Source organism: Coregonus lavaretus (genome assembly GCF_964263955.1).
Source record: "Coregonus lavaretus genome assembly, chromosome: 1".
Lineage (NCBI taxonomy): Eukaryota > Metazoa > Chordata > Actinopteri > Salmoniformes > Salmonidae > Coregonus > Coregonus lavaretus.
This window is the reverse complement of record NC_139988.1, coordinates 35,258,023-35,282,500: the sequence shown is the minus strand read 5'-3', so window position 1 is coordinate 35,282,500 and position 24,478 is coordinate 35,258,023. Positions and strand designations below refer to the sequence as shown.

The 24,478-nt window shown below is 42.8% G+C and overlaps 1 protein-coding gene across 1 annotated transcript in view; it reads right to left on the bottom strand.

The window, feature by feature from the left end:
- LOC311129204 (attractin-like protein 1) overlaps positions 1–24,478 on the bottom strand; it is a gene marked incomplete at both ends in the record, with an annotated part of 364,441 nt that overhangs the window by 92,542 nt on the left and 247,421 nt on the right.

The window sequence follows — 24,478 nt, the reverse complement described above, 5'->3', positions numbered from 1 at the left end:
GCAGATTTTCTCATGCTCTGTTAAGTTGGATGGGGAGCGGCGGTGAACAGCAATCTTCAATGGGATTCAAGTCTGGGCTTTGGCTGGGCCACTCAAGGACTTTCACATTCTTCTTCTGAAGCCATACCAGTGTTGCTTTGGATGTATGCTTGGGGTCATTGTCCTGTTGGAACATAAATCTTCGCCCCGAGTCTAAGGTCGTTTGCACTCTGAAGCAGGTTCTCATCAAAGATTTGCCCCTGTTTGGCTCCATTCATTGTTCTGTCTATCCTTACCAGTCTCCCAGCCTGCCGCTGAAAAGCATCCCCATAGCATAATGCTGCCACCACCATGCTTTACGGTAGGGATGGTGTTAGACGGGTGATGAGCCTGTGCCTGGCTTTCTCCATACATAGCGCTTTACATTCAGGCCAAAGAGTTACATTTTTGTCTCATCAGACCACAGCATCTTTTGCCTTATGATCTCAGTCTTTCACGTGCCTTTTTGCAAACTCCAGGCCTGCTGTCATGTGCTTTTTTCTCAGGAGTGGGTTCTTGGTCACCTCCCTGACCAAAGTCATTCTTGCCCGGTTGCTCAGTTTGGTCGGAAGGCCAGCTCTAGGCAGAGTCTGCGTAGTTCCATATATTTTCAATTTCCCAATGATGGAGAGCAATGTGCTCTTGGAAACGTTCAACACTCTAGAAATTGTGTTATACCCTTCCCCAGATACTGTATATGCCTTATCACATTTCTATCTCGGGGATCTACGGACAGTTCCTTGGACTTCATGGTATAGTTTCTGCTTTGAAATGCACTGTCAACTTTGGGACCTTATATAGGCAGGTGTGTTTCTTTCTAAATCATGTCCAAACAATTGAATTGGCCACAGGTAGACTCCAATCAAGTTGCAGTGACATCTCAAGGATGATCAAAGGAAACTGGATAGACCTGAGCTCAATTTCGAGTGTTATAGCAAAGGGGTGTGAATACTTTTGTAAATGAGATATTTCTGTATTTCATTTTCAATGCATTTGCTAACACTTCTAAAAACATGTTTTCACTTTATCATTATGGGGTATTGTGTGTAGATGGGTGAGAAAAAATATATATTTAATCAATTTTGAATTCAGGCTGTAACAACAAAATGTGAAATAAGTCAAGGGGTATGTATACTTTCTGAAGGCACTGTACGTACAAAGAAAAATAGGCATTGTTTTATCTGTGAGTTTCCATCTTCAATAGAGGCAGGACACCTGCAGTATTCCATAACCTGAGGCCTCATCAGTGGATCTACAGAGTCCATAATGCACAGCTCAAACAGAGTGGCTAAGGGACAAAGGACTAGCAGACATGGCTCTGGTTCAGAGGTACAGGGTTTAATAAGTGTCTGCTTTCAAGCAGCTGAGCACCTGCCCATGCTCATATGTTCTGGTGTTGGAATCTGCCTCAGTTAGGGGGCTCATATGCTGGGGAGGAGTGTGTGTCATATGCTGACATTAAACAATTATCTCAGGGAATCATACCACAGACCTGAAGGATATACAGAATGTGTACACCTAATAAGCTTTCACATTTCTAGTTTTGACAGAAGATGACAGATGTCATCAGTCATCAAACATGTCATTACAAATCCAATGAAACATCTGTTTTTCATTTAAAAAACACATGGCTAAAAACTGTTGTCATTATTTTAAGAAAAAAGGTTAGCTACTGTATCATCTCCATTTCTTGCATTATTTGAAACAGGCCCATTTTCATAACACCAACCTGCTTGCTAAACAAACACACATCATTTAAGCTGCAGCCGCCACAATTTCCATCCCCAGACAAACGTATTTGCATCTAGCTAATCAGAAATAAATTCAGCCACAGTAAGGGAATTTATAGGATGTAAAGCAGGGTAAATTAGATAGTGTCAATAAAATCAGGCTGTTCTTTTTATTTTCAATAGAGCTGATTGAAGGGGGGAGGGCAGACTCTGGGGACGTTGTTGTTTGCTACATAACAAATAAGTTTGAGACATAGAGGACTTGTGTCAGCATTCCCTCGATGTGTGTGTGTGTGTGCATTCACACATACACACACAAACACACACACATACACACACAGGCTAAATTCACAGACATTAAAATGCTGCCAGCAGACACTATTGGCGCATTCAGCTTTAGAATCCGTCTGACAGCAACAAACCCCCTCATCAGTGAAACCGGACCCAGAACATGATTATCACAACAAGCAAGAGAGAGCATGTAGATGCCAAGCTGTATGAGAGGCGGGCTGTGTTCTAACTAATGAGACATGAGGACAGAGTGCCCTCTACAGATGCTTTAGTCTAGTGTGAGAGAGCTCTAACTGCATGCTGGCAAGGCAATACATCTGTACTTTACCTTCGATGTGGCCGTGTTTCCCCACTATGAGTATACACTTGTAAGTATGCAGGCTGTGAGAGACCTCTAGAAGTAAACAAACCTATCAGTGACTACACTGCAATAAAACAAATGCAGTGGCTTGCGAAAGTATTCCTTGGCATTTTTCCTATTTTGATGCCTTACAACCTGGAATTAAAATTGATTTTTGGGGGGTTTGTATCATTTGATTTACACAACATTCCTACCTCTTTGAAGATGCAAGATATGTTTTATTGTGAAACAAACAAGAAATAAGACAAAAAAATTGAAAACTTGAGCGTGCATAACTATTCACCTCCCCAAAGTCAATACTTTGTGCCACCTTTTGCAGCAATTACAGCTGCAAGTCTCTTGGGGTATGTCTCTATAAGCTTTGCACATCTAGCCACTGGGATTGTTACCCATTCATCAAGGCAAAACTGCTCCAGTTCCTTCAAGTTGGATGGGTTCCGCTGGTGTACAGCAATCTTTAAGTCATACCACAGATTCTCAATTGGATTGAGGTCTGGGCTTTGACTAGGCCATTCCAAGACATTTAAATGTTTCCCCTTAAACCACTCGAGTGTTGCTTTAGCAGTATGCTTAGGGACATTGTCCTGCTGGAAGGTGAACCTCCGTCCCAGGCTCAAATTATGGAAGACTGAAACAGGTTTCCCTCAAGAATTTCCCTGTATTTAGCGCCATCCATCACCGATGAAAAACATCCCCACAGCATGATGCTGCCAACACCATGCTTCACTATGGGGATGGTGTTCTCGGGGTGATGAGAGGTGTGGGTTTGCGCCAGACATAGCATTTTCCTTGATGACCAAAAAGCAACATTTTAGTCTCATCTGATCTCCCACATGCCTTTTCGCGAACACCAAACTTGTTTGCTTATTTTTTTCTTTAAGCAATGGCTATTTTTCTGGCCACTCTTCCGTGTGGAGTGTACGGCTTAAAATGGTCCTATGGACATATACTCCAATCTCCGCTGTGGAGCTTTGCAGCTCCTTCGGGGTTATCTTTGGTCTCTTTGTTGCCTCTGATTAATGCCCTCCTTGCCTGGTCCGTGAGTTTTGGTGGGTGGCCCTCTCTTGGCAGGTTTGTTGTGGTGCCATATTCTTTCCATTTTTTAATAATGGATTTAATGGTGGGATGTTGAACATTTTTGATATTTTTTTATAACCCAACCATGATCTATACTTCTCCACAACTTTGTCCTTTACCTGGTTGGAGAGCTCCTTGGTCTTCATAGTGCGGCTTGCTTGGTGGTGCCCTTTGCTTAGTGGTGTTGCAGACTCTGGGGTCTTTCAGAACAGGTGTATATATACTGAGATCATGTGTCACTTAGATTGCACACATTTTGACTTAATTTAACAAATAATGTGACTTCTGAAGGTAATTGGTTGCACCAGATCTTATTTAGGGGCATCATAGCAAAGGGGGTGAATACATACAGTGGGGAGAACAAGTATTTGATACACTGCCGATTTTGCAGATTTTCCTACATACAAAGCATGTAGAGGTCTGTAATTTTTATCATAGGTACACTTCAACTGTGAGAGACTGCACAAGGCTGGGATGGGCTACAGGACAATAGGCAAGCAGCTTGGTGAGAAGGCAACAACTGTTGGCGCAATTATTAGAAAATGGAAGAAGTTCAAGATGACGGTCAATCACCCTCGGTCTGGGGCTCCATGCAAGATCTCACCTCCAGAAAAAAAAAATCCAGAAAATCACATTGTATGATTTTTAAGTAATTAATTTGCATTTTATTGCATGACATAAGTATTTGATACATCAGAAAAGCAGAACTTAATATTTGGTACAGAAACCTTTGTTTGCAATTACAGAGATCATACGTTTCCTGTAGGTCTTGACCAGGTTTGCACACACTGCAGCAGGGATTTTGGCCCACTCCTCCATACAGACCTTCTCCAGATCCTTCAGGCTTCGGGGCTGTCGCTGGGCAATACGGACTTTCAGCTCCCTCCAAATATTTTCTATTGGGTTCAGGTCTGGAGACTGGCTAGGCCACTCCAGGACCTTGAGATGCTTCTTACGGAGCCACTCCTTAGTTGCCCTGGCTGTGTGTTTCGGGTCGTTGTCATGCTGGAAGACCCAGCCACGACCCATCTTCAATGCTCTTACTGAGGGAAGGAGGTTGTTGGCCAAGATCTCGTGATACATGGCCGCATCCATCCTCCCCTCAATACGGTGCAGTCGTCCTGTCCCCTTTGCAGAAAAGCATCCCCAAAGAATGATGTTTCCACCTCCATGCTTCACGGTTGGGATGGTGTTGTTGGGGTTGTACTCATCCTTCTTCTTCCTCCAAACACTGCAAGTGGAGTTTAGACCAAAAAGCTATATTTTTGTCTCATCAGACCACATGACCTTCTCCCATTCCTCCTCTGGATCATCCAGATGGTCATTGGCAAACTTCAGATGGGCTTGGACATGCGCTGGCTTGAGCAGGGGGACCTTGCGTGCGCTGCAGGATTTTAATCCATGACGGCGTAGTGTGTTACTAATGGTTTTCTTTGAGACTGTGGTCCCAGCTCTCTTCAGGTCATTGACCAGGTCCTGCCGTGTAGTTCTGGGCTGATCCCTCACCTTCCTCATGATCATTGATGCCCCACGAGGTGAGATCTTGCATGGAGCCCCAGACCGAGGGTGATTGACCGTCATCTTGAACTTCTTCCATTTTCTAATAATTGCGCCAACAGTTGTTGCCTTCTCACCAAGCTGCTTGCCTATTGTCCTGTAGCCCATCCCAGCCTTGTGCAGGTCTACAATTTTATCCCTGATGTCCTTACACAGCTCTCTGGTCTTGGCCATTGTGGAGAGGTTGGAGTCTGTTTGATTGAGTGTGTGGACAGGTGTCTTTTATACAGGTAACAAGTTCAAACAGGTGCAGTTAATACAGGTAATGAGTGGAGAACAGGAGGGCTTCTTAAAGAAAAACTAACAGGTCTGTGAGAGCCGGAATTCTTACTGGTTGGTAGGTGATCAAATACTTATGTCATGCAATAAAATGCAAATGAATTACTTAAAAATCATACAATGTGATTTTCTGGATTTTTGTTTTAGATTCCGTCTCTCACAGTTGAAGTGTACCTAGGATAAAAATGACAGACCTCTACATACTTTGTAAGTAGGAAAACCTGCAAAATCGGCAGTGTATCAAATACTTGTTCTCCCCACTGTATGCACGCACCACTTTTCCATTATTTATTTTTTTGAATTTTTTTAAACAAGTTATTTTTTTCATTTCACTTCACCAATTTGGACTATTTTCTGTATGTCCATTACATGAAATCCAGATAAAAATCAATTTAAATTACAGGTTTTAATGCAACAAAATAGGAAAAATGCCAAGGGGGAATACTTTTGCAAGGCACTGTATAGAGTGGAATTCTGCCAACAATAAACACAACAGCATTTGTGGCTGTAGCTTAACTTTGATAGAAACAATATCAACCATGGAAGGCATTGGATGGTGTTAAGAGATAAATGGGAGGGGTTGAGTGGAGCTGAAGGGTGGAACTAATAACAACAAGATAACTAATGTAAAATATACTGTGTCCGTAAAATGTATATAGGTTCAGAACTTTTGTGAAACAACACAGTTAACAATATATGGCAAATAGATATCAAACTGGATGGTCTTCAGAAATAGATGGGAGGGGTTGAGGGTAGCGGAAGGATAGAAGTAAAAACAAACAAAATATACCTATTGTAAAATAGATTGTGTCCGTAAAATGTATATAGTATGTATAAGCTGGAAGTAGAAGCCTAAGCGTTGTTGTTCATTAGTTTACATCAATTAGGGGAGGGGTGGTAGGGTTAGCGGAAAATAATAAATATATATATATATATATATATATGTATTTTGTATGTATGTATGTACAGTGGGGAAAAAAGTATTTAGTCAGCCACCAATTGTGCAAGTTCTCCCACTTAAAAAGATGAGAGAGGCCTGTAATTTTCATCATAGGTACACGTCAACTATGACAGACAAAATGAGAAAAAAAAATCCAGAAAATCACATTCTAGGATTTCTAATGAATTTATTTGCAAATTATGGTGGAAAATAAGTATTTGGTCAATAACAAAAGTTTCTCAATACTTTGTTATATACCCTTTGTTGGCAATGACACAGGTCAAAAGTTTTCTGTAAGTCTTCACAAGGTTTTCACACACTGTTGCTGGTATTTTGGCCCATTCCTCCATGCAGATCTCCTCTAGAGCAGTGATGTTTTGGGGCTGTCGCTGGGCAACAGAGACTTTCAACTCCCTCTAAAGATTTTCTATGGGGTTGAGATCTGGAGACTGGCTAGGCCACTCCAGGACCTTGAAATGCTTCTTACGAAGCCACTCTTTCGTTGCCCGGGCGGTGTGTTTGGGATCATTGTCATGCTGAAAGACCCAGCCACGTTTCATCTTCAATGCCCTTGCTGATGAAAGAAGGTTTTCACTCAAAATCTCACGATACATGACCCCATTCATTCTTTCCTTTACACGGATCAGTCATCCTGGTCCCTTTGCAGAAAAACAGCCCCAAAGCATGATGTTTCCACCCCCATGCTTCACAGTAGGTATGGTGTTATTTGGATGCAACTCAGCATTCTTTGTCCTCCAAACACGACGAGTTGAGTTTTTACCAAAAAGTTCTATTTTGGTTTCATCTGACCATATGACATTCTCCCAATCCTCTTCTGGATCATCCAAATGCACTCTAGCAAACTTCAGATGGGCCTGGACATGTACTGGCTTAAGCAGGGGGACACGTCTGGCACTGCAGGATTTGAGTCCCTGGCGGCGTAGTGTGTTACTGATGGTAGGCTTTGTTACTTTGGTCCCAGCTCTCTGCAGGTCATTCACTAGGTCCCCCCGTGTGGTTCTGGGATTTTTGCTCACCGTTCTTGTGATCATTTTGACCCCACAGGGTGAGATCTTGCGTGGAGCCCCAGATCGAGGGAGATTATCAGTGGTCTTGTATGTCTTCCATTTCCTAATAATTGCTCCCACAGTTGATTTCTTCAAACCAAGCTGCTTACCTATTGCAGATTCAGTCTTCCCAGCCTGGTGCAGGTCTACAATTTTGTTTCTGGTGTCCTTTGACAGCTCTTTGGTCTTGGCCATATTGGAGTTTGGAGTGTGACTGTTTGAGGTTGTGGACAGGTGTCTTTTATACTGATAACAAGTTCAAACAGGTGCCATTAATAAAGGTAACGAGTGGAGGACAGAGGAGCCTCTTAAAGAAGAAGTTACAGGTCTGTGAGAGCCAGAAATCTTGCTTGTTTGTAGGTGACCAAATACTTATTTTCCACCATAATTTGCAAATAAATTCATAAAAAATCCTACAATGTGATTTTCTGGATTTTCTTTCCTCAATTTGTCTGTCATAGTTGACGTGTACCTATGATGAAAATTACAGGCCTCTCTCGTCTTTTTAAGTGGGAGAACTTGCACAATTGGTGGCTGACTAAATAATTTTTCCCCCCACTGTATGTATGTGTATGTATGTGTATATATATATATATATATGTGTGTGTGTATGTATGCATGCATGTATGTATGGTATGTACTGTATGTATGTATGTATGTATGTATGTATGTATGTATGTATGTATGTATGTATGTATGTATGTATGTATGTATCTATACAGTATAAAGTATTCAGACCACTTTACTTTTTTCAAATGTTGTTACGTTACAGCCTTATTCTAAAATGGATTGAATACATTTTTTCCCCTCATCAATCTACACATAATACCCCATAATGACAAGCAAAAACATTATTTGTTGCAAATCTATTCAAAATAAAAAACTAAAATACTTTGTTTACATAAGTATTCAGACTCTATGCTATATGACTCAAAATTGAGCTCAGGTGCATCCTGTTTCCATTGATCATCCTTGAGATGTTTCTACAACTTGACTGGAGTCCACCTGTGGTACAATCAATTGATTGGACATGATTTGTAAAGGCACACACCTGTCTATATAAGGTCCCACAGTTGACAGTGCATGTCAGAGCAAAAACCAAGGTCGAAGGAATTGTCCGTAGAGCTCCGAGACAGTATTGTGTCGAGGCACAGATCTGGGAAAGGGTACCAACAATTTCTGCAGCATTGAAGGTCCCCAAGAACACAGTGGCTTCCATCATTCTTAAATGGAAGAAGTTTGGAACCACCAAGACTCTTCCTAGAGCTGGCCGCCCGGCCAAACTGAGCAATCGGGGGAGAAGGGCCTTGGTCAGGGAGGTGACCAAGAACCCGATGGTCACTCTGAGAGAGCTCCAGAGTTCCTCTGTGGAGATGGGAGAACCTTCCAGAAGGACAACCATCTCTGCAGCACTCCACCAATAAGGCATTTATGGTAGAATGGCCAGACGGAAGCCACTCCTCACTAAAAGGCACATGACAGCCCGCTTGGAGTTTGCCAAAAGGCACCTAAAGGACTCTTAGACCATGAGAAACAAGATTCTCTGGTCTGATGAAACCAAGATTGAACTCTTTAGCCTGAATACCAAGTGTCACGTCTGGAGGGAACCTGGCACCATCCCTACGGTGAAGAACGGTGGTGGCAGAATCATGCTGTGGGGATGTTTTTCAGCGGCAGTGACTGGGAGACTAGTCAGGATCGAGGGAAAGATGAATGGAGGAAAGTACAGAGAGATCCTTGATAAAATCCTGCTCTAGAGCGCTCAGGACCTCAGACTGGGGCAAAGGTTCACCTTCCAACAGGATAACGACCGTAGGCACACAGCCAAGACAACACAGGAGTGGTTCGGGACAAGTCTCTGAATGTCCTTGAGTGGCCCAGCCAGAGCACAGAACCCGATCGAACATCTCTGGAGAGACCTGAAAATAGCTGTGCAGCGGCGCTCCCCATCTAACCTGACAGAACTTGAGAGGATCTGCAGAGAAGATTGGCAGAAACTCCTCAAATACAGGTGTGCCAAGTTTGTAGCGTCATACCCAAGAACACTCAAGGCTGTAATCGCTGCCAAAGGTGCTTCAACAAATTACTGAGTAAAGGGTCTGAATACTTATGTAAATGTGATATTTCAGTTTTTTTATTTGATAAATTTGCAAACATTTCTAAAAACCTGTTTTTGCTTTGTCATTATGGGGAAATGTGTGTAGATTGATGAGGGGAGAAAAACAATTTAATCAATTTTAGAATAAGGCTGTAACGTAACAAAATGTGAAAAGTGTCAAGGGGTCTGAATACTTTCCGAATGCACTGTATATACATATCTCATTTAAAATTGGAGATAGATTGTAGCTTCCAATTTCCAATCCCCATATATTTTTTGTAAATACACTGCTCAAAAAAATAAAGGGAACACTAAAATAACACATCCTAGATCTGAATGAATGAAATAATCTTATTAAATACTTTTTTCTTTACATAGTTGAATGTGCTGACAACAAAATCACACAAAAATTATCAATGGAAATCAAATTTATCAACCCATGGAGGTCTGGATTTGGAGTCACCCTCAAAATTAAAGTGGGAAACCACAGTACAGGCTGATCCAACTTTGATGTAATGTCCTTAAAACAAGTCAAAATGATGCTCAGTAGTGTGTGTGGCCAACACGTGCCTGTATGACCTCCCTACAACGCCTGGGCATGCTCCTGATGAGGTGGCGGATGGTCTCCTGAGGGATCTCCTCCCAGACCTGGACTAAAGCATCCGCCAACTCCTGGACAGTCTGTGGTGCAACGTGGCATTGGTGGATGGAGCGAGACATGATGTCCCAGATGTGCTCAATTGGATTCAGGTCTGGGGAACGGGCGGGCCAGTCCATAGCATCAATGCCTTCCTCTTGCAGGAACTGCTGACACACTCAAGCCACATGAGGTCTAGCATTGTCTTGCATTAGGAGGAACCCAGGGCCAACCGCACCAGCATATGGTCTCACAAGGGGTCTGAGGATCTCATCTCGGTACCTAATGGCAGTCAGGCTACCTTTGGCGAGCACATGGAGGGCTGTGCGGCCCCCCCAAAGAAATGCCACCCCACACCATGACTGACCCACCGCCAAACCGGTCATGCTGGAGGATGTTGCAGGCAGCAGAACGTTCTCCACGGCGTCTCCAGACTCTGTCACGTCTGTCACGTGCTCAGTGTGAACCTGCTTTCATCTGTGAAGAGCACAGGGCGCCAGTGGCGAATTTGCCAATCTTGGTGTTCTCTGGCAAATGCCAAACGTCCTGCACGGTGTTGGGCTGTAAGCACAACCCCCACCTGTGGACGTCGGGCCCTCATACCACCCTCATGGAGTCTGTTTCTGACCGTTTGAGCAGACACATGCACATTTGTGGCCTGCTGGAGGTCATTTTGCAGGGCTCTGGCAGTGCTCCTCCTCCTTGCACAAAGGCGGAGGTAGCAGTCCTGCTGCTGGGTTGTTGCCCTCCTACGGCCTCCTCCACGTCTCCTGATGTACTGGCCAGTCTCCTGGTAGCGCCTCCATGCTCTGGACACTACGCTGACAGACACAGCAAACCTTCTTGCCACAGCTCGCATTGATGTGCCATCCTGGATGAGCTGCACTACCTGAGCCACTTGTGTGGGTTGTAGACTCCGTCTCATGCTACCACTAGAGTGAAAGCAGCGCCAGCATTCAAAAGTGACCAAAACATCAGCCAGGAAGCATAGGAACTGAGAAGTGGTCTGTGGTCACCACCTGCAAAACCAGTCCTTTATTGGGGGTGTCTTGCTAATTGCCTATAATTTCCACCTGTTGTCTATTCCATTTGCACAACAGCATGTGACATTTATTGTCAATCAGTGTTGCTTCCTAAGTGGACAGTTTGATTTCACAGAAGTGTGATTGACTTGGAGTTACATTGTGTTGTTTAAGTGTTCCCTTTATTTTTTTTAGCAGTGTATATTTACTATATATATATATATATATATATATATATATATATATATATATATATATATATATATATATATATATATACAAAATATATATAAATATATTTACAAAAAAATATATGGGGCTTGGAAATGATGCAGGCAATTACATTGATGGAAGCTACAATCTATCTGCAATATAGAACGTCAGAACATACCTCAGAACATGTAGGGGGATATTATTACAGAAAGTGAGCCTTGGGAACTTTGCGGGAAGAAAATAAATGAAACCGGAACAAACACAAATATAATTGGTGTGGGCCATGTTATGGCTCCAGGGAGACGTCCTTGCCATGTCCCTTAGAGTACTAAGCGCTGGGTCCCTGGCTCCTTTGAAGATTGACGTTGGCGTTTGGCGGCGGGCGTTTCAGATCCCTGCGAAGCTGGGGACCTTCAGGCTAATCTACCGTCAGATGATAAAAGCGGTCACCTGTGCAGAGCTGATAGTGTGGAGTCATTAATGCACAGTGGGTCCGTAAACATCACAGCTGTGTTTGAAGACTGATACACTATCCCTGTCTCTCATATTTACTCCAACTTCTGTGTCCTTGTCGGCCTATACCCCAATACAATGTATTAACAACTATCGATCATGCAGCTTGTACCCAAAACAAAGTAACACAAAGGGTGATTTGGTGCTCACTGGCCCAGACAACATAATCTGTCCAACAGGAGATTGTGGTCTGTGTTGCACAGTGTGATAGGTCTATAGAGGGTGCCAAGTACTGTAGGCCTTCAGAGTCACCTCAACTCACAGCTATGGGAATAACTTTCTCATCACTCTCAACACATTAGGTGGCTTCTCCACTACTACTGGAAAATATAATAACTTCAATAATTAGACTATCAAACATCTAAATTATTAAATGTGATTACTGGGAGCAACTACATAATAGATCTACATAATTGCTTTCAAATCTGTCTAACTTGAGAATAGCAGGGACAAGTTAAGAAAAACAAATAGCATTAAAACCTCAAACGTAATCACATTTCTGTTCATTATGGAATGTTTTTTCAGCTCATACAGCTGAATATCTCTAAACTTTAATGCAATAATGACTGCAACGAAATGACACAATATGTTAATTGCTTTATGCAAAGAAATGCGACTGTCTAATTTAAGATAATAAATGTAATGGGGAATTGCGGTAATTATCATACCGACACCAAAAGGTCAGAAGTGCACAGCCTTAACAAGTCTCACCTAATATGATAATATACACACACACACACACACACACACACACACACACACACACACACACAAACAAAAACACACACACACACACACAAATGAAGGTTTAATTTTTGCCCTCAAAATTCATGTAGCTCTTTTGAGGACGACAGCGGCTAAACTAAATTACAGGAATAAATCACAATTTAATCAGAGAATTGGGCAACATCTGTCTGTGGTTTGGATTAGCAGTTAGATTGGACTGGAGACTAGAGGGGGGTAGATGGTAATTTCAGAGGGGAGCTGGTGAGAGACATATGTGCCACTTCCATACTCTACAATCTGACTAAACCCAATACAGATTTTAGCTGTGTGAATATTTTCAGGGTAAAAATGAGTCAACGCAAATGTAAAAAGTACATTTACTGCAGTAAGCTGCTTAACATGGCCATCAGACAACCAAATTATTAGCAGAGCAACACATACAATTGACAATTAAAAAAGAAAGCCATTATCTATTAATTTGTTTGTTTATTTGTTTATTTATTAATTGTGAGAAGAAGAACAAACTTAATTAGGTTAGTTGTCAAAATAGGGCTTTTTTTTCAGTCTACAGAGGGGCATACCTATTAGGGGAATCAAAGAGGTCTGTACAAGCTGGCTTGTGCATCATCATTAGAATTTCAAAGTATTTTTGATTGTTTGATCTCATATCCCAAAATGGTTGTTGGAAATGTAATTTAGCATAAGCCCAGTGTATTTTCCACTCTGCTGGTTGTGATCCATAATTAACTCTGAAGAGATCCCATTTTCACCTTCACAAGAACAATCCCTCCAAAGTTTCACCCTTAGGATATGTGCCAACAGATGATACTGTGAATACAATTGGAATGGTGCTACAATATAACTGCATTGAAATTAAGTCAAATAATGAGACATTTGCCTTTACCGTAGTACCAAAGAGTACAGTATGAAGATAGGCTAAAACTGCTTCTCAAATAGAAATCCTCGATCATGCTTGTAGGCGATGTCATGGTGACGTTGGCTATGTAAGCTCATACGCAGAAACACGTCAAATCAAATCAAATCAAATTTTATTGGTCACATGCGCCGAATACAACAGGTGCAGACATTACAGTGAAATGCTTACTTACAGCCCTTAACCAACAGTGCATTTATTTTTAACAAAGAAAGTAAAAATAAAACAACAACAAAAAAAGTGTTGAGAAAAAAAGAGCAGAAGTAAAATAAAATAACAGTAGGGAGGCTATATATACAGGGGGGTACCGGTGCAGAGTCAATGTGCGGGGGCACCGGCTAGTTGAGGTAGTTGAAGTAATATGTACATGTGGGTAGAGTTAAAGTGACTATGCATAAATAATTAACAGAGTAGCAGCAGCGTAAAAAGGATGGGGTGGGGGGGCAGTGCAAATAGTCTGGGTAGCCATGATTAGCTGTTCAGGAGTCTTATGGCTTGGGGGTAGAAGCTGTTGAGAAGTCTTTTGGACCTAGACTTGGCACTCCGGTACCGCTTGCTGTGCGGTAGCAGAGAGAACAGTCTATGACTAGGGTGGCTGGAGTCTTTGACAATTTTGAGGGCCTTCCTCTGACACCGCCTGGTATAGAGGTCCTGGATGGCAGGAAGCTTGGCCCCAGTGATGTACTGGGCCGTACGCACTACCCTCTGTAGTGCCTTGCGGTCGGAGGCCAAGCAGTTGCCATACCAGGCGGTGATGCAACCAGTCAGGATGCTCTCGATGGTGCAGCTGTATAATTTTTTGAGGATCTGAGGACCCATGCCAAATCTTTTCAGTCTCCTGAGGGGGAATAGGCTTTGTCGTGCCCTCTTCACGACTGTCTTGGTGTGTTTGGACCATGATAGTTCGTTGGTGATGTGGACACCAAGGAACTTGAAGCTCTCAACCTGTTCCACTACAGCCCCGTCGATGAGAATGGGGGCGTGCTCAGTCCTCTTTTTTTTTCCTGTAGTCCACAATCATCTCCTTTGTCTTGGTCACGTTGAGGGAGAGGTTGTTGTCCTGGCACCACACGGCCAGGTCTCTGACCTCCTCCCTATAGGCTGTCTCATCGTTGTCGGTGATCAGGCCTACCACTGTTGTGTCGTCGGCAAACTTAATGATGGTGTTGGAGTCGTGCCTGGCCATGCAGTCATGGGTGAACAGAGAGTACAGGAGGGGACTGAGCACGCACCCCTGAGGGGCCCCCGTGTTGAGGATCAGTGTGGCAGATGTGTTGTTACCTACCCTTACCACCTGGGGGCGGCCCGTCAGGAAGTCCAGGATCCAGTTGCAGAGGGAGGTGTTTAGTCCCAGGATCCTTAGCTTAGTGATGAGCTTAGAGGGCACTATGGTGTTGAATGCTGAGCTGTAGTCAATTAATAGCATTCTCACGTAGGTGTTCCTCTTGTCCAGGTGGGAAAGGGCAGTGTGGAGTGCAATAGAGATTGCATCATCTGTGGATCTGTTGGGGCGGTATGCACATTGGAGTGGGTCTAGGGTTTCTGGGATAATGCTGTTGATGTGAGCCATGACCAGCCTTTCAAAGCACTTCATGGCTACAGACGTCAGTGCTACGGGTCGGTAGTCATTTAGGCAGGTTATCTTAGAGTCCTTGGGCACGGGGACTATGGTGGTCTGCTTGAAACATGTTGGTATTACAGACTCAGTCAGGGACATGTTGAAAATGTCAGTGAAGACACTTGCCAGTTGGTCAGCACATGCTCGGAGTACACGTCCTGGTAATCCATCTGGCCCTGCGGCCTTGTGAATGTTGACCTGCTTAAAAGTCTTACTCACATCGGCTACGGAGAGCGTGATCACATAGTCATCCGGAACAGCTGGTGCTCTCATGCATGCTTCAGTGTTGCTTGCCTCGAAGCGAGCATAGAAGTGGTTTAGCTCGTCTGGTAGGCTTGTGTCACTGGGCAGCTCGCGGCTGTGCTTCCCTTTGTAGTCTGTAATAGTTTTCAAGCCCTGCCACATCCGACGAGCATCAGAGCTAGTGTAGTACGATTCAATCTTAGCCCTGTATTGACTCTTTGCCTGTTTGATGGTTCGTCGGAGGGCATAGCGGGATTTCTTATAAGCGTCCGGGTTAGAGTCCCGTTCCTTGAAAGCGGCAGCTCTACCCTTTAGCTCAGTGCGGATGTTTCCTGTAATCCATGGCTTCTGGTTGGGGTATGTACGTACGGTCACTGTGGGGACGACATCATCGATGCACTTATTGATGAAGCCAGTGACTGATGTGGTGTACTCCTCAATGCTTTCTGAAGAATCTCGGAACATGTTCCAGTCTGTGCTAGCAAAACAGTCCTGTAGCTTAGCATCTGCGTCATCTGACCACTTTTTTATTAACCGAGTCACTGGTGCTTCCTGCTTTAGTTTTTGCTTATAAGCAGGAATCAGGAGGATAGAGTTATGGTCAGATTTGCCAAATGGAGGGCGAGAGAGAGCTTTGTATGCATCTCTGTGTGTGGAGTAAAGGTGGTCTAGAGTTTTTTTTTCCTCTGGTTGCACATTTAACATGCTGGTAGAAATTAGGTAGAACGGATTTAAGTTTCCCTGCATTAAAGTCCCCGGCCACTAGGAGCGCTGCATCTGGATGAGCATTTTCCTGTTGATTTATGGCCTTGTACAACTCATTCAGTGCAATCTTAATGCCAGCATTGGTTTGTGGTGGTAAATAGACAGCTATGAAAAATATAGATGAAAACTCTCTTGGTAGATAGTGTGGTCTACAGCTTATCATAAGATACTCTACCTCAGGCGAGCAAAACCTAGAGACTTCCTTAGTATTTGATTTTGTGCACCAGCTGTTGTTTACAAATATACACAGACCGCCACCCCTTGTCTTACCGGAGTCAGCCGTTCTATCCTGCCGATGTAGCATATAGCCCGCTAGCTGTATGTTATCATTGTCGTCGTTCAGTCACGACTCGGTGAAAGATAGGATATTACAGTTTTTAATGTCCCGTTGGTAGGATAACCGTAATCTTAGGTCATCCAATTTGTTATCCAATGATTGAAGATTGGCTAATAGGATTGATGGAAGAGGCAGTTTACTCGCTCGCCGTCGGATCCTTACAAGGCACCCCGATCTACGTCCACGATATCTCCGTCTCTTCCTCACGCGAATGACGGGGATTTGGGCCTTGTCGGGTGTCTGTATGATATCCTTCGCGGCCGCCTCGTTGAAGAAAAAATCTTCGTCCGATACGAGGTGAGTAATCGCTGTCCTGATATCCAGAAGCTCTTTTTGATTATAAGAGACGATGGCAGAAACATTATGTACAAAATAAATTACAAATAATGCGGAAAAACACACATAATAGTACAATAATAGTCATTGGGTCTAACGGTCGTCTCGCGCCTAACAGCGCATTTGCAGGCCGTCAAATCAAAGACACTCCTTCGATATAAAGTTGTTTTTGACAAAAAGTCAGGTTGTCACTTTCATGAGGTTGGAGTAATAACATGTTCAACTACTTAAGACATTGTCTCGAATCTAGGTTTAGATTTAGAGAAAATTAACAGCTAAGGAAGAATCTTTCACTTCTCTCATTGACTTCTCAAACCCCAAACCCCGGCCTGGTCTGCTTGGTCTGATTTGCATGGGTTCCCGAAAGTCTTGCGATGTCTATGGGTTTAGAAACTCTGTGGTATTACTGTATACTTTAACGTCATCTATGTTCCCTATCATCTCTCTAATCCATTATAAGATCTGGATACATTGTAGTGTTGTCACGATACCAACATTTTACTAATGATACGATACCAGGCCAAGTATCACGATACCAAGTAGTATCGCAATTACACAGGGAAAAAATTCAGAGTGGCCTAGCGTCCTGTTTGCCTCGTCCCCCTGACACTTGTTCCCCTTTTCTAAACGCTATGCATATGTGCTACACAAAAAACCTGTCACTGATATTCACACTTCCACTCAATTCAACATATATAGAATTTAACTTCACACTGTATAATCAAACACTGCATAGAATGGCGATTTGCTCATATTTGCAAAGGCCCACCTGTGATTTGGCTGGAGAAATGGGAGGAAGGAATATACAGTGCCTTGCAAAAGTATTCATCCCCCTTGGCCTTTTTCCTATTTTGTTGCATTACAACCTGTAATTTAAATGGATTTATATTTGGATTTCATGTAATGGACATGCACAAAATAGTCCAAATTGGTGAAGTGCAATGAAAAAAATTACTTGTTTCAAAAAATTCTAAAAAATAAATAACGGAAAAGTGGTGCGTGCATATGTATTCACCCCCTTTCCTATGAAGCCCCTAAATAAGATCTGGTGCAACCAATTACCTTCAGAAGTCACATAATTAGTTAAATAAAGTCCACTTGTGTGCAATCTAAGTGTCACATGAGCTCAGTATATATACACCTGTTCTGAAAGGCCCCAGAGTCTGCAACACCACTAAGAAAGGGGCACCACCAAGCAAGCGGCACCATGAAGACCAATGAGCTCTCCAAACAGGTCAGGGACAAAGTTGTAGAGAAGTACAGATCAGGGTTGGGTTATAAAAAAATATCAGAAACTTTGAACACCCCACGGAGCACCATTATATCCATTGTAAAAAGATTGAAAGAATATGGCACCACAACAAACCTGCCAAGAGAGGGCCGCCCACCAAAACTCACAGACCAGGCAAGGAGGGCATTAATCAGAGAGGCAACAAAGAGACCAAAGATAACCCTGAAGGAGCTACAAAGCTCCACAGCGGAGATTGGAGTATCTGTCCATAGGACCACTTTAAGCCGTACACTCCACAGAGCTGGGCTTTACGGAAGAGTGGCAAGAAAAAAGCCATTGCTTAAAGAAAGAAATAAGCAAACACGTTTGGTGTTCGCCCAAAAGCCATGTGGGAGACTCCCCAAACATACAATAATCGAGAATTTCAACAAGCATTTTGCTACGGCTGGCCATGCGTTCCACCTGGCTACCACTACCCCGGCCACCAGCTCTGCACCCTCCGCTGCAACTTGCCCATGCCCCCCCTCACTTCTCCTTCACACAAATTCAGACAGCTGATGTTCTGAAAGAGCTGAAAAATATGGACCCCTACAAATCAACTGGGCTAGACAATCTGGACCATTTCTTTCTAAAATTAGCCGCCGAAATTGTCGCAACCCCTATTACTAGCCTGTTCAACCTCTCTTTCGTAACGTCTGAGATCCCCAGAGATTGGAAAGCTGCTGCAGTCATCCCCCTCTTCAAAGGGGGTGACACTTTAGATCCAAACTGTTACAGGCCTATATCCATTCTGCCCTGCCTTTCGAAAGTATTTGAAAGCCAAGTTAACAAACAGATCACCGACCATGTAGTCTATCACAGTGCCATCCATTTTGTCACCAAAGCCCCATATACTACCCACCATTGTGACATGTACACTCTTATGGCTGGCCCTCACTACATATTCGTTGCCAAACCCACTGGCTCCAGGTCATCTATAAATCACTGCTAGGCAACTCCCCGTCTTATCTTAGCTCACTGGTCACCATAGCAACATCCACCCGTAGTATGCGCTCCAGCAGGTAAATCTCACTGATCATCCCCAAAGCCAACACCTCCTTTGGCCACCATTCCTTCCAGTTCTCTGCTGCCAATGACTGGAACGAACTGCAAAAATCTCTTAAGCTGGAGACTCTTATCTCCCTCACTAACTTTAAGCATCAGTTGTCAGAGCAGCTTACCGATCACTGCACCTGTACACAGCCATTCTGAAATTAGCCCACCCAACTACCTCATCCCCAAATTGTTATTAATTTTGCTAATTTGCATCCCAGTATCTCTATTTCCACATCATATTTTGCACATCTATCATTCCAGTGTTAATACAAAATTGTAACTATTTTGCACTATGGCCTATTTATTGCCTTACCTCCATAACTTACTACATTCGCACACACTGTATATATATTTTCTGTTGTATATTTTACTCTATGTTTTGTTTACCCCATATGTAACTCTGTGTTGCTGTTTTTATCGCACTGCTTTTCTTTATCTTGGCCAGGTCGCAGTTGTAAATGAGAACTTGTTCTCAACTGGCTTACCTGGTTAAATAAAGGTGAAATAAAAGAAAATCAAAAACTCTGGTCAGATGAGACTAAAATTGAACTTTTTGGCCATCAAGGAAAACACTATGTCTGGCGCAAACCCAACACCTCTCATCACCCAGAGAACACCATCCCCACAGTGAAGCATGGTGGTGGCAGCATCATGCTGTGGGGATGTTTTTCATCGGCAGGGACTGGGAAACTGGTCAGAATTGAAGGAATAATGGATGGCGCTAAATACAGGGAAATCCTTGAGGGAAACCTGTTTCAGTCTTCCAGAGATTTGAGACTGGGACGGAGGTTCACCTTCCAGCAGGACAATGACCCTAAGCATACTGCTAAAGCAACACTCGAGTGGTTTAAGGGGAAGCATTTACATGTCTTGGAATGGCCTAGTCAAAGCCCAGACCTCAATCCAATTGAGAATCTGTGGTATGACTTAAAGATTGCTGTACACCAGCGGAACCCATCCAACTTGAAGGAGCTGGAGCAGTTTTGCCTTGAAGAATGAGCAAAAATCCCAGTGGCTAGATGTGCCAAGCTTATAGAGACTTGCAGCTGTAATTCCTGCAAAAGGTGGCTCTACAAAGTATTGACTTTTGCATCTTCAAAGAGGTAGGCATGTTGTTTAAATCAAATGATACAAACCCCCAAAAAATCCATTTTAATTCTAGGTTGTAAGGCAACAAAATAGGAAAAATGCCAAAGGGGTGAATACTTTTGCAAGCCACTGTACATGCATAATGATCTGCATGACATTGTGGCAGTAACAGGAAAACACTGCATGAAACCTTCCTCACTCTTCAGTAAACAGACCCACACTCTCCCTCCCTCCCTCCCTCCCTCCCTCCCTCTCTCTCATAAACACACACACACCACTCTCTCTCCCGCAAACACATACACATACTGCTCCCAACTTTATAAACGCAAGGCACCAAGAGATAGATTTTTTTCTATATTTTAGGCTTACATTAGGCCTATATGAATCCTACCTTTGAAGCACATCTCATGAGTAGCAGACCCTTTTCCTTTATTCCTGTGCCAATCAGATTTGACTAGACCTACTGTCAAATTAGAAGGTTGCTAGCTAGGTAACGTGAATGATATATATATTTTTTTTATCTAACCAATAATTAGCAACCCGGAATTAGTTTAAAATGGCCCGCGACATGGTTTGTGAAATTAAATAAAATGTGTGCGAAATCGTGCAGGAAGAAAAAAAGGTAGCTCTGGTAATATGGGTCATATTTTGTTTTACGGTTTGAGCTATAGACAAGCCATTTTCTTTGCTGTAAAGCTGCAAGCATGCCTGTCGCACAGCTGTGCACTATTTGTCCTCTCTGGCACTCAGAGGCTGTGTGACAGCGAACTTGCAAAGCCTACTCAGACTGGCCTGTGCTCTTTGTTATACCAGTGATGAAATTATACAATGTTTCAACTTTGCTCGCTCTGCGTGCTGCTCCAATGTATCAAATGTACAAATGTAACAAAGACAACTCATCAGGGACTGCATCCCCAGTCGCCATCACAGCTACATTATATTTCAAAAAATGATTGAGGAATAGATGCGCAGGAAGAGTAGACGGGGCTGATTACAGCTCCCACACGTGATATGATATGCGCCTGAAAGTGAAGTGGAAATTATTGGACCAGCGCATACAAAAAACTAGTGGCTGTTGCTTAAAAAAATGCAAATGAATTTATAAACAAAACTGACTTCATTAACATTTTATAACAGGCACCATCGGGTTCTTTAGATTGGTAGGGCCGAAAAAAATATGAAATGGTACTACGGTAATCTAAAATGTTGGTATCATAAGTATCATGAGGTTTTGGTACTGTGATATTGCTGTGGAACCGGTACACCGTGCATCATTAATACATTGATATATATAAAACTGCATACAAGCTTTATTCACGCTAATGAATTACTGAAGCCCAGAGCACATGCGGTTTACATGGAGCAAAGGAGTCCTCTAATCACGTCAGAGGACCGTGATGCATCATCGATTCCCCCAGGGGCCTGTGTATAATTTATAATATTCCTTTTTTTTGTGTCACTTATATAACTGATTAAAACAACAACCCCTAGACTTCTTGTTTACAACAGAGAAATGAGAACTTGTTCAGAAACGACCCATTGGACCACAAAAAATAATAATGGCTATTATAAATTAGCCCCATTTGGTCCTATTGACCAAGTCCCCGAGCACCTAATATCAACAATTTATCTCATCACTCCTGCTCTAAATACATAAAAACAGGAAGATCATAAAAATACAGCATCCAGCTCCATTGATTTGCATTGTTAATTTCCCGCTTGATGGTGCAGGGTTAGTGATGGAGGAAGTAGGTAAGAAGTCTCCTGTGTAGTTAATCACAAAGTTATGAGCTGCCAGCACTGAAATACGACAATTGCTTTTCACTGTTTCTGACAATATGCGTGCAAGCGTGTGTTTACCTCAGTGTAGTAATGGATCCTATGTTCTTTTCCTCACTTCTCTCCACCATCTACCCTCACACACAGCTAAAACCCTACTCAAAGTGTGTGTGTGTGTGTGTGTGTGTGTGTGTGTGTGTGTGTGTGTGAGAGAGAGAGAGAGAAAGAAAGACATACACAAATATAAACACGTTAACACTCCATTCCCCAACTGACCACAGGCATGCAGTTGCTAGAACATTTCTCACACTACCTTGTCTTTCCATAACATCTTTTTGACAGACATTTCATTAATTTATATTTATATTTATTTATTTCACTACATACCTCTCTGTTCAAACCGTGGTCATACAATAGGGCTACAACCCCCTGTAATATATGGGATGTAGTAAAATAACTATGTGTGATATCAGTGCCACTGGACTCTACCCCATGGGTGACATGCCATATTAAAGCTGAGTGTTAGTGTCCACAGAGAGAAGAGTGAGGCAGAGTGAATGCAGCATTGCAGCTCTTCTGTGATATGGGACTCTTCCTCATTAATAATGTAGACGTGTCCACAAGCAAGTGTGCTCTCACTGGGGAACAATGCTAAACAAATACACGGCTAGCCAGGTAAGAGGAGGCTTTACACTACACTGCAGATGTCACCACCATTCATTCATACTGGCATAAAATGTGGTGTTTTGGCTTCAAGTCTGCCGCATAAGCACAAACAGGAGTGTTGCACATGTACAGTGGCTATATTTTATATTCCCAGTGGCAATCCAAACCACACACACACATTTCTGCAACAGCAGAAAACTTGTTTCACACAGTTCCTGTAGGTATAATCTAAATGTTGCAGAGAACTTTAAAATGACTTGGCTAAACCAATAGCTGTCCCACTAACATAAGAATCACTTAATAATCTTAAACACAAGATATGAAAGTAAAATGGTCTAATAAGATGTGCACATTTTGATAAAAGGACAGAGCTAAGACAGGCGGGAATATTCCCCTCTGTGATATTAAAACCATTACATATCTGAATGCTTGGAGCACCCATCTCCAAAGCACATCATTTGATGAAGAGAAAACCACCAACTGTGGCAGCCTTGGCAGAGGAGGAACAAAACCACTAGTGTTTTAACTATAAGAGTCCTCTGTGAAGTCTCAATGGATTTCACAGAAATCGAGCATGTTACATCTCAATTAAATCCACACTGATGTTCGTATTGATTTTAAAAGCCCAATCATGACTCATTTAAGTTGCACATTGGTATGTGTGTGTTTATGGCACCGTTTTGCAGCCTATAAAGAAAACAGAAGAGTAGAAAAACAGACAAATGGAAACGATGTGGCATCTGTTGCAGCTTTAAGTGATATATCACTCCATTCCACTTCGTTAAGCATCACTCCGTCAGAGTTAATTGGTTCATGAGGAGCAGTAATTAAGGGGAATGGCCGTGTTCATCGCTGCACTCCGCTCATTAAGGAGTGAGTCGTGTTTGCAGAGCGGGTGACATTAACACAACCTTCAGAACATCCGGGGGTCGGTAGCTGCCTTTGCACTGGAGGGGGGAAATTAGGCCTTGCCTGCAGGGGAAGCTACTAGTGAACGGCACACAGTGGGTATGGTACAGAATGTGATGGGGGGACTACTACCATTATAAAAATGTTCTAGAGTCTACCCTACTATGTTGACATGTAGAGTCACAGACGAGGTCAGTCAATGTCATTGAGGATCTGGTCTGTTCAATTGTCCATGAAAAGGTGAAGGAATAATTGTGTCAATATTTATTAAGCTGTCAAATATACACTGAATGTATAAAACATTAGGAACACCTTCCTAATATTGAGTTACATCCCCCCTTTTGCTCTCAGAACAGCCTCAATTCGTCAGGACATGGACTCTACAAGGTGTCGAAAGCATTCCCACAGAGATGCTGGCCCATGTTAACTCCAATGCTTCCCACAATTGTGTCAAGTTGACTGGATGACCTTTGGGTGGTGGACAATTCTTGATACACACAGTAAACTGTTGAGCGTGAAAAACCAAGCAGTGTTGCAGTTCTTGACACACTCAAACCGGTGCACCTGGCACCTACTGCCATACCCCGTTCAAAGCCACTTCAATATTTTGTGTTCACCCTCTGAATGGCACATATACACAATCAATTTCTTAATTGTCTCAAGGCTTAAAAATCCTTATTAACCTGTCTCCTCACCTTCATCTACACTGACTTAAGTGGATTTAACAGGTGACATCAATAAGGGATCATAGCATTCACCTGGATTCACCTGGTCAGTCTATGTCATGGAAAGAGCAGATTTTGTACACACAGTGTACATATAGAGTACCAGAGGCTCTTACCACTGCATAGGAGATCATGTATGTATGTTCAAACCCACAGAGACAGCAACACACACAAAAACATACACAGATTAGTAGACACAAACACAAACCCAGAGTCTGAATT